Genomic DNA, 27,544 nt, shown 5'->3' with positions numbered 1-27,544 from the left:
AACACTATTCTCACTCAAATTCTTATCCATCAGGCCAGGTCATAGCTACAGTTAGGAAGCACTCACTCTCCTCATCCTAAGAAAAACAATTCAGTCCTATAGAGGAGTCATCCTTTTTGTGACTGTACATAGAAAATTATGCTCATTTACATTGCCACACACAAGAACCCTGTTTGCATCGGGAAATTAATTTGCAGAGAACATGTTATGATGCACAGTTAGGGAAGAAAGGGCATGGCACATCAGACAGAGTCATCCTGAAAGAGGTCTGTTTCTACACTTTGTCTCACTAGTGAATAAAGATCAACTTAGGAAACTCTTCTATTTGTAGGTGGCATTATATTAATTTCTAGACCAGAAGGTAAGAGGTATTTCTGGTAGCAATATGCACCGAAGATTTACAATGTCATAGTTTGCTGACAGAAAATACTGAAAGAAAGGCACGGGTGAAGAAGATACAGTATTAAGACACTTGCCAGAAAGGAGGAAAAAAAAACCAAGGACACAGAGGCAAAGAGAAAGAATGAAAAGCATGGATGATTTTAAGGAAAAAATAACGGAAGGACAACTGGCAGCTTGTTATGCTACTGTAAACAGACAACTCTCAAGCATTCAGGCTGAAAATCCAGTCGCTCTGCAATAGCACATGCTATCTACGCTCATAGTTTGCATTTCCACTGAGACCAGACTCCATATTTTCTTTCCAAAACTATCTTTTCAAAGCTTAAGTGTAACTCCTATGTCTTACAAAATTTTCCAAAGAAAAGAGGGGATATTAAGGGAAAGGTTGCATAGTTGGTTTGTTTTCTTGTTAGTTTTTCACATTTAAAAACTAAAAATTATCTTTTCAGCATTGACAGTCATCTTATAATATATTTCTTCATCTGTTAATATCTGATGCATCTGATGCAAATGCAGTCAGTTCAAATCAGATTATCTCAAACCAGTTAATTCAAGTTCACAAGTTGATAATGTGACTTTAGGATGACAGAATAGGGATGATCTTAGGATAGGACTTTTTAATGGTTTCTTCTGACTAGAGAAGTTCTATGTGTTTGAAAAGATAATAGCTTAGACATAGCATGCAAGGACTATTTACATTTTGCATACAGTCCTTCTTATTACTCAGAGAAGAAACTGGAATTAAGCAGACTAATTTAGGATTAATTAGTCCTCAATGTAAATGTGCTTATATCAGCAGACATTTGTTCCTAGCACCTTACCTTCCATGTTATGACCCCAAATGTATAAAAGATTCTTAATATTTAGCTAAATTCAAACTGACTCCCAAAACTACCCACTCCAGATCTATGTCAAATCTGTCTGTTCCCAGGCAATGTTGATGTTGGCCTTTAAAATGTGCATTGGGAGAGAAAACACCTTGAGATAGAAGTGTAATTTTTCCATCTTATTCCCACAGGATATAATAGGAAGAAAATGCACTACCAACATAATTTTATTATGGCAGTTCCAGTTCCAACACTTCTGGGATACTTAATACCTATCCACCTAATTAATGCAGCAAGTTAAGGGAGTAAACAAAAAAATAAGGGGGAAAAAAATAAAAGCCTATCTTCCCTGGACATCTTTCTGTACTTGAGCTAACCTACACAAAAGGTAAAGAAGGCAAACTTTACTCAGTATTCTGAACATAAAATCTGTTAATTTAATTTTCTTAGAACTTGGTATTTGAGAAAAATACAGTTCTATCTTATAGAAACCATGATAATGATTTTTATGCAGATTTTTTTTTCCTCTCTTGAATGCAGTGTGAAACATTGAAACTGTCAGGTTACTTAGACCATCTTAATCTACAAGAATTTCAGGGAGTGAGCTCTTGGTTCCAATTTCATTCTGCCAAGTCTCACTAGAGTTGAATACTTTGTCCATAAGCTGAGCAGTAGAATAGTTAGAAAAGTTGGACGTATTCTCTTTATTCTTGACAATATGCCAGAAGAAATAGAAATTAATGTAAAAAAACCCAAAACAACTTTACAGAAAAAAATCACCTCAAGCAGAAAAACTCCCACCATAATTTTAGGTTTAGCTTTAGAATCACTCTGAACCACTAACATTTTTGAGGTCTCCATGCATCTTTGAGTTCCACTACTACAAAAACCTTCTATTTCAGTATCTCCATAGTTACCTTTCACCCAAATGTAACAATGCAAGACAGAAAAAAATCACTAAAAAATGCACATTTACTCTATGAACACAATACATTGATACTGCAACAAGGCAATATCTTACTCTATTTTCCTTTTTCAAACCATGACCTTGCAATGCAGTTTCCATAAAGAATGAAGTATTAATAAAAAGAATCCCTGCATTGCAAAGGGCATTTTCACTGTGGTAACATTTTCCTGTCTGGCTCAAAGTTAAAACATCGTTCTACATCCCACTGAAATCAGTTTTCTAATACCCATAAGCATCTGTGGCTATTTCACGGAAGAATATTCTGCAGTGACAACTAATAACTTCTGATACTTTTAAAGAAGTTTAAATCCTCTGTAATCAGAGAGCAAATAGAGCCATTTTTCACATCTTATTTGCCTAAAGCAGTATTTTGATATAAAGCCCTACTTGAAAAGCCGATTATTCATACGATCAAATTGAAACCTAGATATCTAGGACTGACTCTGCTAATAATGGCAAATACTGCAACAGCTGCTATTGAAGCAGCAGAAAAGAACAGACCAGAAGGTAGAGTTCTCAGAAACATGACCAGTTGCTCAGTCATCTCCCACTTACTACCAACTGCAGACCCACCAGTTCTGCAGGGAAAGATTGGTGTGGTAGTTAATGGTTTTAGCCTTTTAGTGGTGATTTAGTATTGGAGTGCACTTGTCCTGCTGAAAGTATGCAGAAGCTTATCTGTCATTAATTTGAAGGCAAATGGCCTTGCAGTTACTGAATGGTAAAAAAAAATCCGCAAGGGCAGTGCTACACTATAGCTAAGGGACAGAACACAATGTTGGTACCTCACCTTGTTTCTAATATTCCATTAAAGTACAGTTTATGACAAACTTTGCTCATTGTCTTTTCCACTCTCATTTTCTCTGGAAACAATTGCTGCTTGTAACCCTTTTCTACCCTGGGAGATAGAGAGGTGGTGGGGTCCAAAATTGTGCAAGGTAGAAAAGGGTTACAAGCATCGCAGGTCACTGGGCCTGATGGTGTTCCTGTAAAAGGCAGTATATATGCAAAAAATCGTAGTCATGTTAGAGAATATCTCCATTATAAGCCCCCCCTACAGTCTCCCTTCCCTAATCCCACCTTTCTCTTTTACCCTATATCCCATTACCCCCAGTGTATTCCAAATCTGTTTTTTCACCCATGGTTTCCCTCACAAAACCATGACTTTAGCAATTGTTTCCCCAAAAATCCCTTTCCAATGCCAAGTGGGGGATGAAGAGGGGGAGGGAAGAAATTAACTATTTTTGTTTAGCGTTCCAACAGGCACAAACGGAAGAAACCCTCTCCTGCCTCAGTTTCCCCACAAAGCATGCTCAGAGAGTTCTGTCTCCCTTCTGTCAGCCTTAAGACGTTCCAGAGAATCTGTTTGGACATTTAAAGACTCAGGAGGGTGGCTTGTATTGTTTTAAAACTGTTCTTGTTATGTTTATCCAGTTGTTTTCAATGTTAAGTTTTAAATCTCTTTTTGTTAAAAATAAATGGATGAAATGTTGGGGCCCTCCCCCCCTGCCATGTGGTCCTGGGAAAGGGGCCCTAGGAGGGAGACACGGGGTTTCCCTGCCCCTGGTCAGCCTCATTCCCCATTGGTTGGTTTGTGTTCCCCTGCCCAGCAAGGACCCTCGGGTCCCGTGATTGAGTAGTTCCTTGGCAGATCCTCAGCCATGCAGCTGGAGAAATAAACATCTCTGAAACATCTATCAAGAATTGGTCCATAGATATTTCTTTTCCACGGGCCTCATTGTCTGATACACGCGTTGCAGTATCCGCACTGTAACAAACAATATGTTCCTTTCCAAAGTTCACACCCAGGAATTCATTTAAGAATGAATAAGCCTCAAAATCCTTTTGAATTCCAGGTGGGGGAACATTGAATTAATGGGGAAACATCTCATTCTGGTAACAAACTCAGATTGCTTCTAATAAGACATGACTTGAGAAGATGAACAATGAATTGACAAATTTGAAATAAATAAGGTTTGTTTGCCAAATAATAGAAGCCATAGACAGTTTTGCCTCAATAGACCGCAATGGCACAGGCCAGTGTACAGTAATTTTCTTACTGTAAGGATGTAGTCCACTCTAAAATAATGCTATTTACTTAAAAAAATCCCAAACAACAAAAATATCCCTCTAGCCTCAGTCAAAGACACTAAAGAACAAGCCAGAAGAGATTCACTATTGAGTATAGTAGAATCACTGATGTCTGTGTTGACAGCAGCAGAGTGCATGTAAGGGAAGTATGTGTTTCATTTAAGCAGAAGATAAGGTGATGAGACAAACCAGCAGCTGGCCTGTGCAATTCCTCTCCAAATAAAAAGTGTGTATTTTGGCTAGGAATTAGGTGCACTCAAGTTCTGTGAACTTGAAGTCTTCAAAAACATTTTTTTTACTAGATCAAGATTCCTGGAGGCATTTCTCCATTTTGCTTCTTTCAAGCTCTCACCACTCATCTCCTGTGTAGAATACATGAAGCAGTTCAAGAAAACTTACATGGTAATTAAAAACAGAATGGCAAGTTTGTAGATACCTACAAATCTACAAAGCTATGACAGATTTTAAGCTGTTACTGGATGGGACTGGAAATAAATATTCCCTTTAGTAAGGAGCTTTACTTATCTCAAATAACTGTATCATGACCACTTTAAAGGGAGGAAGGGTGACACAGATCATGCCATAATTATACGTCACCTGATGGGAGAGATCTTTTAAAGTCCTTGCCAGGAGTTTGAGAGACAAACAGGACTCTCAGCCTTTGCTGCTTCTTGATAGTTGTTTATTAAGTCTATCAGTGAAAAAGAATCACTAGTGTGATCCAGACACAGCACAAAGCAGAGAATGCAGGAGAAAGCCAAACTATCAAGATTACATGGCCTTTTAAAGGGTAAATTAACCAATGGTTACTAAAAACGTACATTATTTTTATTTTTCTGCCAATTATTTAGTAACACAGCCAGGAACTGTGGAATTCTTTGTCCAGTCACCCCAAACTACTTTTACTGCAGAATATGGAGTAGAAGAAGAAGAAGAAGAAGAAGAAGAAGAAGAATAAGAAGGTTTGGAGAAAAACAACAATCCTCCATTTTGATGTTTTTTGTTTTTATCTATTTACTACATTAACAAACCCAAAACCTCTAAATTTTTCACCCTGTGACAATCTTACATAGTAGTCTATCTCCTAATTTACACTAGTGTAGTTTCTAGTTCTTCTCTAAGAATAGGCAGTTTTTTCCAAGGACAGAGGTCAAAACCAGTGTAGTTCAGGGGGGTAAAGTTCTTCAAAACAGGCAGAGAAATATTCTCTGCACTCTGGGTTCCCACAGAAGGCGACAGAGAAAAGCAATACAACGTGATTTGAAAAGATGACTTTCAATGAAGGGCAGCAAATTTATTGGTGCACGACACTTTTGATTTTGAGGGATGTTGTAGGGAGACACTATTGAGAAGTGAAAATGAAATTCTGTAAATCAGTCTTTAAAAGATGGATAAACATAATGCAAAATTGGAATTTATGTTTTTTATTTCAAACAGGCCAGATATTCAGGGAGTTAGTCGAGTTGAAATTCAGAAAACTAAGTCTCTTATCTGGACACACAGGATGGAGCACACGGCACAAAAGTAGGGAGTGATATGGGCTCAACTACTCAACAGTCAAAGTACTGAATATTGCTCAGTATGAACCATTTGGTGCATGAAGATTTTCTTTCCCACCATCAGTTTAGATTACCGAAATATAAATACCCTGTTCCTTCATCAGCGCAAGCCACAAGAGCAGGTTTATAGTTCTGATATCAACAGGCCTATGTTTTTCTTCTCTCAAATCACCTTGTTAATTTCCTTAAAATATGAGCTAAAATATACAATAATGTTTCATTCAACTGTGACTCACTGCAACACTCTTCGTAGCCACCACAGAGCCAGTCTAATGACTGTTTGTCAGCAGTTTCTGCACAGCACCCCAGCTGCTGTTCTCAGCTCCCGTGTGAGCTTCTTCACCTATTCAAGTCAATATTCACATAATGTAAAGCTTCAAATATGTATTAAAATACCTCCCACACTACAGGACTCCTACATAAACTGTTCCAGTTTCTCAAATATCTTAAAGACATTAGCACAACATTGCAGTAAGATGCATTTGTTTAATAGTCCTCCAAGGTCACTGACTTAGGCACATATTGTAAATTCTGAGACCACTGTATCAAAGAATTCTTTGAAATAATTATTTATATGTTCTGTCAGGCAAAAAAAAATAGGAAAGAATCAGCTTTATTATTATCTAGCCATTAATCTCATAATAATTATTCATGCTTATTTTCAAATAAATCAGTTTACTGGATACTGGGTTCCAAATTCAAATGAACAAATGACAGATTCAGATCACTTGGTAAGTTTATAATTCATTCATTTTCTGATGCACAGGTCTACTGATTCCCTCACCCAAGATCTTCCTCTGTGCTGACAGAGTGGCATCACAGTTACACCAGCTCATGCAATACAAATACTGCCCACCTCAACAGGCACTCGAAGAATAATTAAATGTTGCTTTTTTTCTTTTCCCATCAAACACCAGGAAACATAAAACATGACAAACATGGCCACATACATCTCCACATACTACCTTTTCATCCAGACTCTGAACTGCTATATTTTGCTTTGAATCTCTCATTTAATAATATTTTACCGTAACATTTTGCATTTACTTTACTAATGGAAGAACCATTTATTGGCAATTTCACCTATTTGCCACTGATTAATTATGGTCTTTTCAATGTCCACATAATTTTATACAAGAGGCTAAAATAACTTGAACTCCAGCTGGCGTCCAGGCTGTTAAAACCCTTCAGGTTTCAGTCTTTTAATATATATGACATCATGTTTTATATTAATTTTACAAACATGGAATACATGTTCCATTTTTGCAATGGCCATAGCAATTACCTTCAGTTCAGTAATAGTTTCTCTTAATGAGCTACATGACATTATTCAAACTCAAGTGCTTCAAATCCTAGCTCTTGTCACTAATTCACATTATGACGATTTTCCTTCCCACTGGTGCCTGTTGGTTTTAAACCCTACGTCAGTTTTGATTCACATTTAAAGAGAATTAATGTTACTATGGGACTTTTGAAAATTATATTATTTTGCTTAAGATATTTACTTCATTTATCCTATTATTGATAATACGTTCTGTTCAGAAATAATTCAGAGACAAGAAATCTGATGGATCTTCTATGCTGTCTGGATTTGACTGATCATTTTAAGCCTCTGCACAACAGAATCTTCCAGATAGCTTCCTACAAGCTGCCTTTATAGATAAAATGCACAATTATGATTTTTTATATTATCAAACCTAAAAAATAATAAACCTTAGTGACAATAGTCCTTCACAGAAGAAGAAAAAGCAAATGTTTCTGTATTTCATTGCCCAGGAGGAAATAATGTGAGTAAGACTGCTGCTGCTGTGAAGAAAATTAGTTAGAAATAGGCTGCATGCACACCATGTACCAGCACAGGACAGATGCTTTTGCTGTATTGAATCTGGAGAACTGCATTGATTCACAAGTGGTGCACAAGAAAGGCAGTGGGTCACACAAGCTGCCTCCATGGAGAACAAGCACAAATTTAATACTATGTCACTATCATATACATTTTAGAGATAAGATTCTGAAAATTAATTCATTGACTAATTAAAACAAACAAAAAAAAAGTGTTGGAGACTGATTTATAAGTGAAGCACAGAAAAGTAGCCAGAAGGATCAAAACATATATTAAATACTTCCCAGATTTGTCACATATCTGTTAAAATCATACATACTCTGAGACAGAATGTATGACCTATTTTTGCAAATATTATTTTAAAAATCAATTATAACATTTAGTAGACATATATTACTATTTCTCTATCATAGTCTGGTACTAAGTGCCAAAACATGAAATTTAGATAGCTTTGGAAAGGAAGCTATTGTAAACATACACGGACTGAGAAGGTAGTTTCCCTGGCAACCAAAAGATCTGAGAACTCATTCCTTCAGGTTGCAATTCTGTTTATGAGCTTCCACATCTGCTTGCATAGGAATGAGACACCTGGGATTACATTTCTAGAGTGATGAGTGAGAAATTAGAGAACAATAGACAATATTATTACATAGCTAATTTTGTGCAGTGATGAAAATGGCTCTTCTAATGTACATTGTCATGGATCACCCAGAATATCTGAGGACACCAGTATTCATACCCTGATTAAGCATCCAGGCTTTTCCCTCCTTACCTTGACAGGAGCCAACACCTGTAAGAAAACCAATGAGGATGCTCTCCTGCTTTGTACTAACATGGGTTAATGGGTTAATGGACTATTTCATTAAACAGACTGTAAGCATTCCTTCCTGTTAAAACAGACTAAAAGCCAGAGGAAGGAGGAAATATTGCATATTAGATGGTGATCAGGAAAGAGCAGGCACTTCTGTTGGCTATTTTCAAGAACAGGTGCAAAAAGAAATTATTTCCTGTAAAATTTTATTTAACTCTCAACATGAACAAAGCTACATATACTCAGCTGGCTTAGATGGAGGGAATTACTACAGCAGGATACTTTTATTCTCTAATGTGTTCTCTGCAAATACTCTGTGTTTGCTGTATGCAAATGACTCTGTACGGACGCTGTCACACCAACAGGGTTATTTTGTTCAGCCCAACATCTGCAGGCAAACTACATCAGGTAGGCTGTGACTAGCATGTCTGAGGACTAAGCACATTTTCAACACTAGTATTCAACATAATTAACTCACTCAGACAGTCCTATATTAGATCAACTGAAGTTATTGGATTTGTTTTCATTATTAAGGTTATTATAATTAATGATTTTTGTAAACAAAACAATTTTTGAAGATGTTGTGGGTTGGTTTGTTTTGCTTCTAAAATCATTTAATATTATTTCATTAGGCAAAATGAATGGAAAAATTACTTCAGTAATCCTCCTTTCCCTACTAAATTTGTTCTGCTTCTGTCTGAACACCTTTTTGTTGTAGATTTCTAATGTTCAGAAATGTGCAGTAAGGTTTTGTATATATAACCAGAATTATCCCAAATAATAATTAACCAAAGAAACTAGTATCCCTAAAAACCATTGAGGTTTGCTTTTTAATGTCTTTTATTTCTTTTAATCCAATATACATCATTTTACTAAGTTTTTGAAAACTGAGGCTAAAAAATATTCATGATAGCACCTGTGGAATTTCAGCAGCAAGTTTTCTAACATACACAGCCTTCAATGCACTCTACCAAAACCAAAATATGAACACCACTTACCCCACCCCTACCCCACAAAATTCCTCATAGTTTTACAGCCTGATTTAAGCTTCCTTTGAATTTGACTCAACTAATAACATACCCTCAAGTTTTCACCTACTTGCATGCTCAGACTGACTGAAAATTTCAGATTTTCTGAGTAGGAAATGCATTCAACCTTTAACCATCAGTACTGCGTAAATTACCACTTACCACTCTACTTGATGGCACAATTTGAAACTGAATACTGAGCTTCTTTTCATGCAGCAAATGCAAGTGAAGCCTTGCACACAAAGCCCAAAGTTTATCCACCTAAAGGTGAATATGAAGTGGTTTTCCTTTCTGTGGCCATAAATACAAATTAAAGACTTACAATGAGAAATATAGCTTCCATCATACAGACTGCACATCTGTGCTAATAGAATGAGATAAAAAATCCATTATTTTTTTTTACAGAACAAGTATTTTGAAAATTCAAGTGCTTCACACTATGCACCAAACTTTCCCGTACTTTCTCGAGATTTGAATTTCTAGAATTTGTTTCATAGAGTAGTGTAACTCATACCACAATGTGAGGGCAAAACAGGAAAAAATGCTGAATCCAAAATTTCCAGGCAAACCAGACCCAAAAAGTTTGTAGTCTCTCACACTGAGCCCTCTTATCTGCATGTTACTTACATAACACTTCATAAGCTGTGAAAACACAAATTCAATCAACAGCAAAAAATTTAACACCTCTGTTCTTTATTTCCCATCTTTGTAAATCCCAGTTCTCAACTACACTGTCCAAAAGTGGAGGCAGACTTGAAAGGAGGAAAGAAAGATTCTTAATAGGAGTCCCCTTAAGGAACAGGAAGCCTGTTATGTTGTCTTAACATATTAAGCAATTTAAAAGAAGAAAACAGTTCACTGTCCTCATTTCAGCTGGGATAAAGTTAATTTTCTTCCTAGCAACTGGTACAGTGCTGTGTTTTGGATTTAGTAGAGCATGATGTTGATAACACACTGATGTTTTTGTTGTTGCTTGGCAGCGCTTACTCTAAGTCAAGGACTTTTCAGCTTCCCATGCTCTGGCAACCAGGAGGTGTGCAAGTAGCCAGGAGGGAGTATGGCCAGGACAGCTGACCTGAACTGGTCAAAGGGATATTCCACACCATAGAATGTCACGTCCAGTATATAAACTGGGAAGGCTCAATCACTGCTCAGGGGCAGGCCAGGTATTGTTCAGTAGGTGGTGAGCAATGGTTTTGTGCATCACTCATCTTTCTGGGGTTTTATTACTCTCTGGTTTTGTTATATCTTTTTTCATTACATTATTGCTGCTGTTGTTGTTATTGTTGCTATTATTATTATTATTATTATATATGATTTTTATATATATTATATTGGTGGCAGGAATTGTGACTAAGCAGCTGCACAGTACTTATTTGCTGGCTGGGGTTAAACCACAAAAAATTCAATTGGCTTAGGCTGAGTATATGAATATTTAAAATATTATGTCTAAATTAGGATATGTGTCTCAAGACACATTAAAAGAGGTACTCTTGTAAGACCAAAAAAAAATTTTAAAGATTTCTCTTCAATGCACAAATCCTTTAGAAAATCTCAAATAAAACCAGACACATCTTACACTGAATATATTAATAAATATGGTTTCTATTATATTTGTATATTATTAGATAGATATATAAAGTAAAATTATATTACTACACCATTTATTTCTATATTAATATATTAAATATATCGATATAAATATAGAAATATAGAAATGGATGAATATGTGAATATATCAATATATACATTGCAAAGAACTGCTCAGAGCTTAATTTGATTATATTAATTAAGGTGAGAGAAAAGATTACTTGTACCAGCAGGAAAGAGAGGAGTAAGGGAACTAGTAAGGGAACCTATAAGATTCTTAGCACATTAGACAGATGGGTACACAGTCGCCTGGGGAACAATGAAGTCTAAGCTGAAGTTTGGGGAAACTACAAGGTATTTTAAAATGAATAAGTGTTAGGATGGCAAGAAATACTCTCTAGGTGTTCCCTTGCCAGCACTGGGGAAAGCATACCAGGCCCCTCCAACCTTGGAAGTCATACACAAGTGTGGTTGGAAAAAAACCAGATGTATCATCATGTTCCAGAATACATTTATCACATATAGAACTTTCAACAAGAGACTCTTAAACCATCCTTATCAAAAGGTTTGTTTAACTCTATAGTACTTTTCATCCTACCTCTCAAATTATTTCCCTGTATCACCTCCATCCCTTCCCAAATACAGAACATACCCATTTCTCCTTTTTCCGGTGGCTCTAGTTTGATTGACTTTCTAGCATGATCCAGTATTTATGCACCTTCAACAAATTTGATAACAAACAACCCAAATTAAATCAATGGACATCTGTTTAGATTTCTGAAAGACTCATCCTCCTATAGCATCAAAATAAAATCTATTTGAAAAACCCACCTCAGGACCTGCTTAGATCTCTTTTTCTCTGTTAATTCTCATTACTATTTGTGCAAATGTATAAGAACTCCATGGAGCATGAGTATATTATCATTTCAATGTCCTAAGAATATTGCAATTTAGCCAAAACTTGTGAGAAATAAGGAGTTACTTCCGCCCATTTTGTTAATTCACTCCATATTGAAAAGTAATATATAACACATTAAGCAATGCATTACAGATCATTCCTTTTTACATCTCTCAGTTAAATTTTTTCCATTTGATAGTAGTAGGAAGCTGTTATTACCTACAGGCCTCACCAATAGAAAGTGTACATAAATAATTCCTAATCAGGATTTCCATTACTGTATTTTTTTTATTTTATCTTATTTTTAACTGTGGTTGGCAGGAAGTATCAGTCAACTGCTGTTGTCACTCTGGGCAAGAAGAAGAAGAAGAATTATCTGGATACATACACCATACCTATCAAATCCTATGCAAACTGTCTCTAGCGGGTCGTAAACCGGGCAGAAACACCGATTAGAGTGTAGTGGTTTGGACCAAAATACTCATTACTTACTTATTTACCTTCTGTGAGATAAGAATTAGGAGAAAGCAAAGCAGGCACGAAACTTAAAAGAATATAAAGATGCTTATTAACAGACCTAAAAGGAAGGAAAAAAAAAAATCAGACCACACCTTCAGAACACTTCTCCTCCCCCCACCTTTATCCCTTCACCCACTGACAATGTAAAAAGACAACCCTTGAGATTTTCAGTCAGTTTACCACTTCTATAATAACCTTGTTCAGTTCACTTAGGGAGAGGAGTCTCTCTTGCTCATGCTATGGAGACATCTCCACAAGAAGTTCTCTCATGGCTCAGTCTCACACCGAGCCAGCCGCCCAGGTTGGTTCTCTTGTCACATGTGAGTGTCCCTTCCCCTGACTTGCAGCTTTCCCCACAACTGCTTTCAAGGGTCCAATCTTGAGCTACTGGGGTACCATTTTAAAGTTGAGCTGTTCAGAAACAAAAGTTCTCTTCACCCATCTCTGGGAGCATCTTCATCTCTAGGAATAGAGGCCCTCTCCCTTCCCTGGGAGAAAAAGGGTCCTCATCATCTTCATCTCTAGGAATAGAGGCTTTCCTCCTCCCCTGGGAGCAAAGGGGCCTCATCAAATTACAGCTGCTTCAGCATTTGCTTATTTCAGCACAGGTGCTTTTGCTCACAAGTACAGTTTGAACGCTCCAACCCCCCGTGCTCTCATGAAATTACAACGGGTACCCTGATATATCATAGTCCATCACCACCATAGCTTTACAACAGAATTTCAGCTTTAAGCATCTCCTCTTTCTCCTCCCTCAGGGTTTCAGCTCTTCCTTCTTCACTGACTTCGGTGTCTCTATGGTGTTTTCTTCACCTTCCCTCTTCCTCAGACTCGGAAGAGGATTAATATCTGCAGGCTTCATCTGTTCTGGACGAAATTTACAGCGCTAAAAGGGTTAATCTCACCCAGTCCTTGCAGCTGGAATTCGCTTATCACTGTTGGTCACATCATCTTTGCCAGGCAGCGGGGCAGCTTCAGCTGAATCTTCGGCCGCACTGGATGGGTGGGGTGTAGAGCCAGGCCACGCCGTCTGCACGTAACAGAGCTATGGGCGGGGCCACGGATGGAACAGGGACGTACAGCTCCAGGATGGCTGTGTCCCGGCCCGGCCCGGGCAGAGCAGGGCCCGGCCCATCCCCACTGGGCTGCACGGTCTCCCCTGCAGTTACCTGTCCCAAGGCCAGAAGCAAGAGAGAGCTTTCCCAGGGTTTGCTCATTCTTAAATGTGGACCACAGAGGTGTGTCAAGCTCTTTAAGTGGCTTAAAAAGTTGTCAATATTCAAACTAGCCAGTTAATAGGTTCTGTCAGGTCATAGAGGAAACTGTAAGCACCTCTTTGCGAGAGAATCACTTCCGTAGCTATGATAACCCATGACACTGTCATAACAGCTACTATTGTTGCAGGGACTGAATACATGAATTTCTTCTTTTGAAGTGTATCTTTCGTTCCTTCAATATATATTTTGCTTAAGTTTCAAGGTCTGAGACTTGGGATAACACAAGTTCCTCAGCTTTGGCAAATCACTCCAGCCCTTGATACTCAGGAAGGCTGAAAGTGAAACAAGTGAAGTCCACCAAATAGTTGTCCACAAAGAATGTTGGTGTTATAGACATTTCACCAAATCATCGAGTTCTTGAACTCTCAAAGAGACAGTATCTGACATCTTAGTCCACAAAAATGCCAAGTTTAGAACATTCACATTATTGCATTCAATTTTTCAAAACACACATGAATGAAAGGGGGAAAATATCTGCTTTATTCATCTTGGAAAAGTGCAGATAAGGCTGCTAAGTGACTCTTCTAATAGGCTTTTTTTATGGTTGGATATTTTTGTGTAGCTTTATTAGATGCCTTCCCCTCTACCCTTCCTTACCATCATAGTCCAAGTTTCTCTGATCAGGTTCTTTTAGATACTTAGGTATTTTTAGACATACCCATAGGAATCAGCTGGTCACACATCACACATATTTCTTGTACCTATACTTACCTTGATAAACATTTTTAATTTTCCTAATGTGATAAAGTGAATTATATAAACATTTACTGTGCTCTAGTGTACTGTAACATTATTAATGTGATGTTAGAAGGTTGTAGCCTTGCAGCAGGAGGGAAGCTACCTGTTATCTTTGCTCTAGATCCTGTGCTCTGAATCGGGTTAAAACTTCTGTAAAAGGAGAAGACGGTAACTTGCTTGAGATGACTGAGCACAGGTAATTGCAAGGTGTCTTGAGAGAACAGATTGAGGAAGCAGGGAGAGAAGAAAGGACAGATGGTGTTAGCCCAAGTAAGGAAGGCTACACAGCACTAGCAGAAGCTTGTATACTTTACATCGACCTGATTGTTCAGTTGCTGCACCCTTCTCTCTAGTGCAGCTGTCACATACTATTGTTTTAGTGTGCAAGAACCTAACCATTTCCCAACAGTTTCCACAGAAAGTGATTCCAAAGATGCTAGTTACTGAGTAGGCAACTAGTTCATCATTTTTCCAATGTAATGGTGTAAAATCTTTGACTTAGCAGCGTGTCTAATACTTTAGAAAAGGCTAATTAATTCTGGAAAATTCTATCAAAGATGATGAGTACCTAAAAGGAAGCCTATGACATCATCCTGGGCACTCAGACAATCACCCATAGTGTCTGTGGAGTTTTTTCCTGTACCTGCTTTTTTGAAATTTTTATCTTTAAGCTCTACATGGAAAGTTTCTCAAGGTTTTTAATTTTGGAAACTTCGTCATGGTGGGTGGAGTTTTGCTTTATAGCTTCAGAAAAAGGCATGGAGGCACGTTTGGTAACTACCAGCTTCTATAAATTCTTGGGTCTTTCTAGTTCAAAATGACATTGCTTATGGTTCAGTGAAGATCCATAACTACTGCAAGCATTTCTGCGCTAGTAAACCTCACCACATCATTCACAGAAATACAGCCTCTGACATTGCATTCAACTCTAAATACTTTGTATGAAATCTAATTTTTACATTGTTTTGCTCATATTCTGCCACCCTAGAAGAGTATTGTTCATTCACCTGCTCTGTTGATCAGCATTTCCCAAGTCTTATAGAGACAAACCAGCTTTGATTATGCATTTTAGATTTATAATATAATTAATAGGATATTTCAAAAGAACCTACATACTTCTGTACTGTAAAGCCTGAAGTGTCATTTTTTTAAGAACGCAAATATTAAGTTTGAAAATTGCTCCATTATGACTAGATTTTACTGTCTGGCCAAATTGTTGCTGTCAAGGTTATTAATCAACATGGAAAGAACTGCACTGTACAATTACACAAGGCTCAGTACAGGTGAATTCTTTTTCTCTGTTATTATTTTTGCTTTAAATACTGCAAATGACAACCACACAATGTGTATCACTATCTAATTAAGTGATTTTAGGGGCTTTTAGGGAAGGGAATTAGATGACCAACTGATTTATTTTGTGGTTCATCACTGTGCACGATGCTTTCAATGCATCCCTATAAAAAAATGAAAAATCCAAAGATAATGAAAAAATTTGTTTTTCATTGAAATAAACAGAAGATATTTTTCACAGAACAACAGGCTGTAAGTGCCATCTGATGATGCAGGAAAGGGACTACAAGCTTCAATCCAGCTGCACACAACCCTGAAGAAAAGGCAGGAACTGTATTAGAAAGCCACTAGCATGCCTTTTTTTTTCAATCATTTTAATAAAACTCCATCTGTACAATAGCTTCAACAATTGCAGAGATCATCTCTAAAGGGACAAGAATACCACCTACACTGGCAGAAGCAAAACATAAAATAACATCTGAAACCGTAAGTCCCTCTCAGGTATCTAGTTTGAAGCAGTCCAATAGTCATCCTCCCCAAAAGGAGAGGCAATAAAACTAGAAGGAAAAAACTAAAATATTAATTGAAACAAAACCAGAAATATATAAGAAAAAATACAGCTGTATTTTGCTACTTCCACTATAAAAACTATGAATTCCTGCATGCTTATATGCTAAAACATGCTTCAGTAATGAAGAAAACCTTGAAAGAACCAACACAAAGATAATGATAAACCGAAAGAAAGAAGTTAATGGAGCAATTCAAAGAATGTTGTTGTATCTAAAATTCTTTGAGGTTTACTTAAGAAAACAGTGTCTGGTCCCCTATTGATACCGAAGTGTTCTTTCTTCTCAAAATTAAAAGTCACAAGAAGAGGCTTTTCCTTCTTTTCCTTTGTGGAACATTGAACCTGTCCATTTATTGATTCTAATATTAACATGCATATTTCAGATTCCACCTTCTAGACTAGATAAAATCAGTCTAAAAAAAGTTTCAGAAATAAAACACAGACCATTTTCCAAATAAACCAGGGGATTTATTTGCACAGATATCCAAATCTCTGTATCTGCTGGTCAAAATATTTTTTTGCTGTTAAAGATATTAATGCCTGTATTGTATTCTAGTACACCAAATTGTTTTACTTATTAACCTCTATTTCACTCAGAATTATTTCAATGATAACATAGAACAAAAGTTTGGTACAGAAATAAAATTTTACCTTCCCTAAATATTTTATAAATAGGTATATTACATACATACATGTACTGCAGAGCTAAATAGTTTATCTATACCATGATAACAAACCTTTCTAGGAAGAAAGGGTTTTCCTTTAGCAAAAAGATGAGTGGGACCATAAACTCCGACACTTCAACCACTTTAACTCATGAGAAATAAACTAGACCTTCTCTCTAACGTTGCTTTTACAAGGGTTTACCTATGAATTGTTTCCAGCAAAAGATTTTCAATGTGTTTTTTGTACTAGTTTAATTTTTTAGTCTCACTGATACAGTATGCAAACCTGAAATCTGAATATTCAACTGAATTGGAGGAATGACTAAATGAATACATGAGTATTCTATACAGCAAAGCTGTTCAAATATTTATTCGTCTTATTTGTAGTCTCTCTATCCTAAATTATGAACCAAAGTTTTTGTTATCCCAGGTGTTAAAGACTTAGTTTTACATCTGTATGAATGCCAGTAAAAATAAATTTTTACTAAAATTTAATTTTTCCTGACAGCATTTTCATGACATTAAGAACTATTTTATAGTTCTTATGTATTATTATAAGAACTTATATGTTCTTATATATTGTAAGGTTGATTCACATAAAAACTTAATGACACTGGGTCAATAAAAGCACATGATTCACATTGGTTTCTTCCACTGCCAAAAATTATTAGAATCTTCATTTTCTCCCTCTCAAGAAAATGTTCATCTCATCTTTCCTATTGGTATGGTTCAATTTTCTTTGAATGTCTAACCAGTAAGTAACTGGATATCCAATTATAAATATTTTATGTTCTAAAGCAGTAGTTCCTAATGGCTGATTTCTTACATGCTCTCCATTTTTCCACAAAGGTTTTAAGTACATAATGGGTGTGCGTAACTTGCAGTTTATTTGTTTCCTCAAGCTGGTAGCTAGTTTAGTGGCAGTATTACACTAAATGACAGAATAGGACATATTGATGTCAAATTATTAGACTGGAAACAAGCCTGACGATGCCTAGAGAGAATCTGCAGCACTACATCTGGATAATTGCTCTTTTGAGAAGAGTTGTTTGACAACCCTTTGATAGAATGGTTTCTGAAAACAGCTCAAAGTTATTAAGCAGAACAAACACTAGCCAAGCCTCCAAGGGACAGGGCTCTTTGTTTGTTGTTTTCCTCTACTCTGCAGACATGGCAAAAGAAGCTACAACTACCCAGGTGGGAAAACGTGACACACAGGAAAGACCTACTTGATACAGATTTTGTATATCTATACAAGTTAGGTGTCTATCTTGGCACAAGCATGGTTAATTTTTACACATAATAAGAATTTGTAGGAAAGAGGCAGAGTGGACTCTGAGCAGTTTTACATGTACTAACAAACATCAGTTTCACAGAAAGTTAGATTTAGATTCAAAAAGCATGCAAATCAAGATTAAGCACAACTCTCCCTATAGCAAGCACATCCTTAAAGTTTCTGACAGATCTGGATTTATTTTAATTTTGCTTCAGTTTTCTAGAAAATTGGTTGGATCTAAAGAAAAGATCTACTGATTTTTTTTTTTAAGTTTTCAACATTTTTTTTTTAAAAGGGTAGTGAAAGGTTGACTCACATAAAAGCTTAATGACACTGGGTCAATAAAAGCACACATGATTCACATTGGTTTCTCCCACTGCCAAAAATTACTAGAATCTTCATTTTCTCCCTCTCAGGAAATTTTCATGTCATCTTTCCTATTGGTAGGGTTCAATTTTCTTTGAATGTCTAACCAATAAGTAACTGGATATACAAATCTCCCTCTTCCCTACATGATCCCCTAGCCATGAAGCTAGATCATACTAATTTTTACTGTTCAGATATAAGCACTTTATGAGATGAGGCAGAAATCTAATGGGACAGGTTGAGAGAATTCCATTGTACAACCAAAAGATCCAAATTCAAGACAGACTGGGATACTCTTTTAAAGGGAGTTATACTACTTAAAGAAAGAATGACATTGAAATAAAAACTCTTATATCCTGGAATTAATGCTAAAAATTCTGAGAATTTAATTGACAAGTGGCATGACATCTCTAAAAATGTTTTGTCTCATATTCAAAATCTTTCAGAAAATTCAGTCTTAGCTTACATTTAGTTTCGGGATGACAGAAAACTCGTGTCCTAGCAGCACTATCACTTACTTTGTATCACATTACACTGTGATCAGTGTGGTTGGTCCTGTCCAGTATCACTTGCAATAGTGATGACTGTATAACAGAGCACTGGGTCATTTATTATTCAACTTCTTTAATAGAACGTGTTCTAAGCAACTTTTCAACTCACATGACTGTTTCCAGATGTTAAGGTCTACCAAGCTGCCTACCTCAATGGCAATTAAAGTACTTGAAGGAAAAAGTCACTTGCTTTCTCTGCTTTATAACACACAGACCTGCAAAAGTCGTAGCTAAAGTCAATCAGAACACAGGAAGAAAATACCAAATTCAAAAATTCTCTTTGTAAGTTTCATTTCTTCCTATGTTGAATGAAGCTAAACCCATAATTTTTCAAAGATTTCAACAGATTTAATTCACTCAGAAAAACAAGGAAAATGAACCACAGGATTCATGAAACACCTGTTCCTAATACAAATCTATATTTTCCCCTCTTTTTCTCATATGAATAACCACCTAGGGCACTGCATAAGAGAATGGAATTAACATCATGAAGAACAACAGTGAAAAAAATCAAGACAAGTTATTCTGAAGAAAAGAAAAATGGATTACTGAGATTTGGAAGCAATTATTCCTATTCCCCACCTCTAAAGAGCAGTGTACAAAGTATGACAAGAACCAAAAGAATATTTGATTTCCAGCAAAGTAGCTAATTCCAGTTATCTTTATTTAGTGATGAGAAGGGATTTAAAGTGGAAATACAGGTTCTGAAGAAGATTGGAATTTTTCTTTTTGGAAATGACTGTTAAATGGAGTTATTTGGCCATCACTATTTAATGCATTTTTTCTGCATTCTGCCCATACACATTCTGAAATGAGGCTAAGATATGAATGAACTATCTCTGTATAAATGCAAAAATATGGTTTCTGAAGCTGAAAATGATGTCATAAGAAACATTACCTGAATTGTAGAAGCTACCGCAGCTTGAAGAAAACTGAAAATTGCAATGAAGTAAATATTATATTTATGGGAAAATTATAATATATTTTACAACTGTTTTGTAGTGGAAAATAATTAGGAATCAGTGTGGAACAGTAAACATACAATAGTAGCATGTGTATCTCATATTTCTTGACAATTTCCATGTGCAGAAAGACACCTTAAGGCCTTCCAAAGCCCTCTTCCATATTTTCCAATGGCTGGCCACACAATAGAGGTGATTACAGCTCAAAAAGACTTTTCAAATGCATTCTGAAACCTGTTTATTATTGATTGTCATTAATATTACATTGAGTGCTTGCAATACATTTTAATATTGTATTGATGGAAGTAGTCTGAACTGATCAATACTGCAGCTCGCTCACATTCATAGGTGTTATGATTGACACAAATAGTAAAGTAGTTGTTTTTCCAGCACACAGTCTTTCCAAGGAACAAATAGCACTTACTTTTACGTGCTCTGCACATTAGAGTAAGAAAGTGAATATCAAGTTCAAAAGGTGTCACTCTGTTCTTCTAGTGACACACCAGAAGGAGGTTCATTGAAAAACTTCGATACAGAGAAAATAGCATAGAGGCAATGAAATTTAGCAGCTGTTTATTTGGACAAGCAGAGGCCTCATTCTACTCTGAAGAAATGTCCTAAGACATTTTGTTAAACCAGCACAAAATTGTTGTAGCCCAGCTATAGTCTTATCTCAGTAAACTCTACTGTTGGGGAGCTGGGCAAGGCATGTGCTGTACCCTGACCAGCAGCAGTAGAGATCAGTGGGAGAATTTTTACATTGCCCTAGGGTCTAAGACTGTCACCTAGCTCTCCTTCACCTTTCTCTCTCATGCATTGAAACTTCCCTAAAGAAGCCTGCAGGACTTTTTTTTCCTTGTTGGACATGTAGGGTAAAACCACCTCTATTCATATGGAATGATTCTGTGTTTTATCTCAGTCTTTAATAATTCATTCTCTGCATCAAACTTTCAGTTAAAAATAAACATATACAACCTTTTAAATGTTTAGGTTTTACTTTATTTTCTATGATATGTTGAGGAGCTTCTGCCAAAATTATGGCATTAGGGAGTGTTTCAGATTTAATGTGACCTAAAACTGACGGAAGTAGGAGGAGGGAAAAAAAGTAAAATGGGGAGGGATTCCACTGATTTCAGCTGCAGAACTATGTTCTACTAATAGAAATTCTGGTTTTGAAAAGGTCTTTAAAATTATAACTGATGTAAGAGATCTCGAATCATAACTATGACCAATATTTCCAGACTTCTTCATCTGATGAATCAATAACCCATTAACAGAGACAGCTTTGCCTAGGAATACTGTGGGCAGAGCTCTCTCTTATCATAAAATTTTAAAATATTTTTTGTCATTGGCTGTATTAGTAGTAATGGAAATAAAAATCCTGTAATCATAAAAGTATTATTTCGAAGGCACCTTTATTCCACTCTCCTGCTCAGTTAGTCCATCAACAATTCAACAGTTGCTTTATCTATCAGTCTTGAAAAGCTCTAGGATCAAGATACCACTTGATACCTGTTCCACAGCAGCACTAGTCTACTATGTAAATGTTTTCTCCTGATGCCCAACATGAACCTCCCAAGATGCAACCTAAGAGCATTGTCTCTGAAGGGGAGAGTTTATGTCCACCACCTTTGTCACACTTTCAAGTAGCTATAGGCCACCCCTGTATGCTTCTCTTCAGTAGAATAAACAAGCCCACTTTCCTCAACCTCTCCTCGTGGGACATGTGTACCCCAAATCACAGTAGTAGCCCTCCAATGGACCCTCTCCAGGTGCTCAACACTGTGCTTAAAGCAGGGAGCCACACCTGGACACAGCAGTCCCTGTGTGTCTTCATCAGCATTAAGCAGAGAGTGACTTCCTTCAAAGGCACTAGCCATGCCACCCTAAGTGCATGGTTTACCTTCCTTAGGATGAGAAGTCATACCTTGCTGACTTCATATTCCTCTCGACACCTGCAAGGATATCCAGTTCCTTTCTAACAGCCCTGTTTCTCTGACAGTCAGTTATCAGCCTGTAATGCATGGATTATTCTACTGCTGGTACAGACCCTTGCATTTCTTTTGTGCTGAAATTAATACATTTCTGTTTTCCCAAGCCTCAAGTTTTCCAAGTTCTCTCTGGATTGAAGTTTTAGAGTTTAGTATGACAGTCATTTCGTGTCATTTGCTGTCATCAACAGATCTGATAAAAGTGCAGTCTGTGTGATGACACAGGCCAGTGATAAAGATATTCAATTACCTGGGCTCCAGTACTAAGCTGAAGAGCACTCTGCTTCTTACCAGGAACCAAATAGATGTTCAACCAATGATTGCTACATTTTAAATATGAGGATCAAGCCAATGTTCAATCCACTTAATTATCCTTATTTCCAGTACATACTTAATGATCTTCCAAGTGAAAATAATGTGGCAGATGGCATAAGAAATCTAACTAAAATTAAGGTATATTGCATGCACCACTCTTTCTGCTTCCTCTTCCTCATTTCAATGTAGAAAGTAATTATGTTAAGCATGATTTAGCCTTCATAAGTCCATGCTGGCTGTTCCTGACTATCTGTTTGCCCAGACAGACAAAATTTAGACAGATATTACAGGATGCAAAACTACTTCATGCAGAAACTTACTAAAACTTGGACAAATTTGCCATTCATTGCCAAAGAATGGACAAATCCAGACAGGTACTAAACACTGGGAAGAGATAATTAAACCATGAAATCTGTAATGGACTTGTGGGATGTGACTATTAATACAGGATTGTTAAAATGTATATCACCTGAGAGAATACTTTAATGCTAATTAAGTTTTATAGCACACCATAATTCTAATGACTCATGGCTCCGTTACAAGAAGGAAGAGCATTTGCTATCACAGGTACTTACTCATGCTAACTCCATCACCCAGCTTAGAATCAGAACCATTTACTGCTAGCATTAATTATAAGCTCAAATGAATGTTTTCAACATAAAACTCTCTTTTTAAACCAAGTTTCACACATAAAGCTGTATGGAAGGAAAATTTTTCAAGCACCTTTGCTGCCATTCCCAGATAAAATTATGTCATATGATTGCATTCATATTCTTCTACATGAAAAGGTATTTTCACCTTAAACTAGGTAGTCTACCTGGTAAGGCTACCATTTCTCCTACAGCAGTGAAGTTAATGAGCAACAATTAGAAAGCAGGTGTTCAAGTACAGCTTTACTAACCTTCCTGACTATGAACACAAAACTTGCTTGCTTATGCAGCTGCATAGACCATTCCAGAGATTTTACTCTGATTTCACAGTGAACCATTCCACCTGATTTCACCTGAAGCATCTTCATTTTTTGCAGTGTTCCATAAGTGACACATATGGCTAGGATTATATTATAGAATAAGGTGATCTCCCTCATAACTGCAGTTATGAGTTACTTTACAAACAGCTTAGCTATTATTCTGGTTATGCACACACTTCTCTACACCCCATTGGTATAACTCTCTGGAGTTAACATCCTTTTAAGCAGTAGAACTGGGCAAAATTTTGGGTGACCGTTTTGAATTAAGAGTGACAGCTTTCAGAACACAAACATGAAGCAAAGTGAAAAAGAATAGAACAAAGAACTGTAGTGCAGGGGAACTACATTAATACAAAACTGACACCCACCTTTTCTACAGGAAAACAAAACTATTGAAATAAAAAATATATTTTTCTCATTAGAGAATAACAACAGATTCACCACAGTGTGAGCAGATGTGGAAGAGAACAATCATGCATCAAACCTTTAGTAGAGTTAAAATCCCTAAATCTTCAGGTATAAGCAATATGAGTTTAAGTGACTACATGGCAAGGCCGCCCTGGTCAAAACACACATGACAGTAGCAACAGCAGCAGAACAGCAGCGTGCTCAGTGCCAGAAGGAGAATTCGTAACACTTAGACAATAAAGGCCTTATGGCAGACCCTTGGTTTTGCTGATATTCTTCCCGAATAATTTTCAGAATTACAGACTTTTTTTCTTTGTTAGCAAATGAGAGAAACCATGAGAATTTTTTTTGATGCAAGAAATTCCTAGCACTAAAAGAAACTTTGCAAAATAGGTGCTGGGAGTTTAGGGGAGCAGGAAGATATTGTATCTCAGAAGAATTTGTACATTTTATCTTCTAAAATGTATGAAAATATACCACTGCTTAACCTTTAACTTTCAGGTTTATACTCATTTAAGAGGAAAGTTCTACATGTCAAAATGGATAGTTTGGGGTGGAGTTTTTTTAAGAAATCAAGAAGTTCATTCATTTTTCTAATCACTATCTCTGAGTATTTAAACATACAGTTTCACTGAACAAATCTTTGGCATTCCAGTCACAGTGATGCTACAAGATGTTCCTGTGAACAAACTGGCATAGAAAGAAAAAAAAAAAGAGGTGTAAGAGGAGCAGAGGGATGAAGAATGACAAATAAAACTCAAGTAAGATGTGATAAAAAGGTTTGAGAAAAAAAATAGTCCAGAGTCAGAAAAGACCTTTCAAATGTTTGTGTTCTTTCTAAAGACAAGGAAGCAAATAAAAATGTAAGTGAAAGAGTGGTGTCCCAGTTTGAGACAAATTAAGGGAATTGCTCTGGCAGGAATATTCCCTCCAAAGAAGGCAGGTTTCAGCTGCCCCTCCCCCACCAGGTTCGGAAAGAAAATTCCTCGGAGGAAAGTGAAAAAAGGAAAAAAAAAGTTGTTTATTTAACAAGCAGAGTGCACACAGGTATGGAAAAAGAATAATGCTAAATAATAAAACCTCTCGCTGTGGAGAGAACCTCAGTAGATTTCAGAGTCCTGTGTGGGTGTGGCTCTCTCCTCTCCGGAGCTGGGGTTGGGCGTGGGCCCCTCCGGGCCGAGGTGTAAGGTCTCCCGGCCGATGTTCTGGTGCTGTTGAACAGTCCAGAAGAGAAGAAGAAGAAGAAGCCGAAGTCCTAGGGCTTCGTACTTTGGCTAACAAACAAGAAACTAGCTAAAAAGCAAAAGGAATGTAACTCTCTTCCCTGCTGCAGAAGCGGAGCAGCCGGACAGAGGAAGCCAGCGAGCGTATCTGTGTTTTGAACACAGTGCCGAAGGAATTCCACCAGCTCTCCCCACTCTCCCTTAGCTAGCTTTAAAGGCACAGAACTCATGTCTGGGCATAGAGCAGGCGATAGGGGATACACATCATAAAGTCACCCCAAGACAAGGCGCAATAGGAAAGTTTCATTGTTTGTTGGTAAAAAGAAGAAGCCTCCTGTAAAGAGCCATACGCTGCAGCTCCTTCTGAAGAAGAGAAACACATGAAAATATGTACATTCTACCATCTGACTAAAGTAATGGTCAGTCAAGAATAAAACAAATTTTATCAATTGCTACTCTGATGAGTGTTAGCGTCTTGGGGTGACTTTATGATGTGTATCCCTTATTGCTGCTGTATGTCCAGACATGATTCCTGTGCCTTTCTGTGTCTTTAAAACTGGGTGTTAAAGACACAGACAAATTTTTCAAAGCAGTTTGTGCTCCAAGGTCACTCTATCACTCTGCATGCTTCTGAGGCGGCAAGCACGGAGGAAGCGCCCTTTGCTGCTTTTCAGCCAGCTTTCAGCTCCGTTTCTCCAGACAGAGATGGAGAGCTAATGTTTTTTCCCCTGGGACTTCGACTTCTTCTCTTCTGGAACTGTTCAGAACTTTCCACTGAGGCCCAGAGGGGTCCCAGGCCAACCCAGCTCCGAAAGGAGAGAGAGAGAGACCATACCCAAAGAAAGGACTCTAAAATCTTCCCAGGTTTCTCTCCACAGCAAGAGGTTTTATTATTTAGCATTAGTATTCTTTTCCGGTGTGTTTGTTAAATAAATAGGTTTTTTCCTTCACTTTCCTCAGAGGAAAATTTTTCCCGAACCTGGTGGAGGAGGGGGGGGCTGTAACCTGGCTTCTATCAGAGGACATTCAAATTTGGATGTTCCTCCAAACTTGTCTCAAACCGGGACAGTTAGACATTTAGATTTGTATTTTTTGCCTGTAGCAGAGACTCCAAATTACACGGGGAAATCAGAAAGATAACAGAAATTACCATTAAAAATTCAATTGTGAGGATAACATTATTTACAAATTTAGACAATAATAATGCAATCAGTTGCTTTACTGATTCTAACACACACATTTAATGTAATTGCCACCATTTAAATGACTCATCAGCAGTAGTCTACTAAATTTTATAGCAATCAAATATAAAAATGACACTATTCAAATAAGTACTTCTAATTCAACTTTTCAAATGCAGAAGGAAATGGATAACTAGTCTGAACCAGATTCTGAAATGTAAAGTGTGCTTTTGGACATTTTTTCTCCCAAAAGACTGCAACAAGATCCCCTGTCCACATCGCAATCTCTTGTCTTCTCAAAACCCTCTCCAAATAAAGAAAAAAGGAAACATTTATAAATTTCTTAAAGATTTTCCTCTATACTTTTTAACAGCGTATTGTAAGAAACTTTGGAAAAAGGGACTTACTATGAGCTTTCTGGAAGAGAAATGAGCATTTTTTCCTAGATGCCATCACGCAAATTACCATTCCTTCTACCACATTGTCCTACCCTGCTCTTCCACAATTTACACATGAACACGACACAAAAGTAAGTACATTTTTGTATCACCAGCCTTTAAATTGTGGGGTTGGAACTCAAGTACACTTGTCAGGAGAAATTCCTTTACCTGATCTTTCAGGAGAACTATTGGCATTCCATAGATACTTTGGATGGACTGCAAGGTGTACCTGAAGAGGCCTATGGCTTCCATCTCAGAAACATGTGCTCTAATCATACTAACCTTTTTTGTACTTCTTTGCCATACAAAGGTCTTGTGCATTCATTTGGAAAAATTACTTTCCAATCCTAGGTTAAATAATTCCTAAGCTTTCAAGTTAATGACAAGTATGAATGACATAAGAATCTGGATGATTTAATCCTCCTTTCTTATACTTGACCACCATGAGCAAACATTACTGCTTAAGCTACCAAAATCCACATGTCTAGTCCTACTTAGAGACTACAGTAATGAAGTAGACAAGCACAAGACATTTTTATTACTCAATAATTAGAACTTTTTTTATAGTACATGCAGGTTCTTTATTCTCCTTTCTACTTTTCTTCATTTTATCAACACATTTTTCCTAGTAACTAAAAACCAACCCAATTCTGAAAGCAAATAGAATAGAAACTTTTGAAAAGTGATTTCTTTTTAACATAAAACTAATTTTAAAACATAACAACATTTTCATCAATGACACTTTAATGATGGCTTTGCCTTAAACAAACATGTTTAAAACCTACCCA

The sequence above is a fragment of the Coloeus monedula genome, assembly GCF_965178545.1.
Source record: "Coloeus monedula genome assembly, chromosome: 1".
In the NCBI taxonomy this organism is placed as follows: domain Eukaryota; kingdom Metazoa; phylum Chordata; class Aves; order Passeriformes; family Corvidae; genus Coloeus; species Coloeus monedula.
This window is presented reverse-complemented; position numbering follows the sequence as displayed.